Consider the following 1,254-nt stretch of genomic DNA (forward strand, 5'->3'; position numbering starts at 1 on the left):
TTCTTTCTTTCTTTCTTTCTTTCTTCTTTCTTTCTTTCTTTCTTTCTTTCTTTCTTTCTTTCTTTCTTTCTTTCTTTCTTTCTTTCTTTCTTTCTTTCTTTCTTTCTTTCTTTCTTTCTTTCTTTCTTTCTTCTTTCTTCTTTCTTTCTTTCTTTCTTTCTTTCTTTCTTTCTTTCTTTCTTTCTTTTCTTTCTTTCTTTCTTTCTTTCTTTCTTTCTTCTTCTTCTTTCTTTCTTTCTTTCTTTCTTTCTTTCTTTCTTTCTTTCTTTCTTTCTTTCTTTCTTTCTTTCTTTCTTTCTTTCTTTCTTTCTTTCTTCTCTTTCTTTCTTTCTTTCTTCTTTCTTTCTTCTTTCTTTCTTTCTTTCTTTCTTCTTTCTTTCTTTCTTTCTTTCTTTCTTTCTTTCTCTCTTTCTTTCTTTCTTTCTTTCTCTCTTTCTTTCTTTCTTTCTTTCTTTCTTTCTTTCTTTCTTTCTTTCTTTCTTTCTTTTCTTTCTTTCTTCTTTCTTTCTTTCTTTCTTTCTTTCTTTCTTTCTTTCTTTCTTTCTTTCTTTCTTTCTTTCTTTCTTTCTTTCTTTCTTTCTTTCTTTCTTTCTTTCTTTCTTTCTTTCTTTCTTTCTTTCTTTCTTTCTTTCTTTCTTTCTTTCTTTCTTTCTTTCTTTCTTTCTTTCTTTCTTTCTTTCTTTCTTTCTTTCTTTCTTTCTTTCTTTCTTTCTTTCTTTCTTTCTTTCTTTCTTTCTCTTCTTCTTTCTTTCTTTCTTTCTTTCTTTCTTTCTTTCTTTCTTTCTTTCTTCTTTCTTTCTTTCTTTCTTTCTTTCTTTCTTTCTTTCTTTCTTTCTTTCTTTCTTTCTTTCTTTCTTTCTTTCTTTCTTCTCTTTCTTCTCTTTCTTTCTTTCTTTTCCACACACAGAAGTGTTCAGGGTTACTCCTGTCTCTGTGCTCAGGAATCACTTCTATTGGGTTCGGGAGACCAGTGGGATACTGGAGATTGAAGTTGGCCCAGCTGTGTGCAAACTAGATGCCCTACTGGCTGTGCTATCACTTCAGCCCTGAGTCAAGCATTTTCTGGGAGAATTTCTCTACCCTCTCCCACATCCTCCTTTGATCCCTCAGTCCCTGGGCTTTCCACACACAACCACAAAAGCATCTAGATGGCTGTGGAAGGAGGGGCCACTGCCAAGCCTGGTGGGCAGCCAGCTCTGGCAGCTGGGTGAGCAGCTGTAATGGGATTAGGGCGGGCTGGACCGCCCACCCTGC

This window comes from Suncus etruscus, chromosome 13 (genome assembly GCF_024139225.1).
Source record: "Suncus etruscus isolate mSunEtr1 chromosome 13, mSunEtr1.pri.cur, whole genome shotgun sequence".
NCBI classification, from domain to species: Eukaryota; Metazoa; Chordata; class Mammalia; order Eulipotyphla; family Soricidae; genus Suncus; species Suncus etruscus.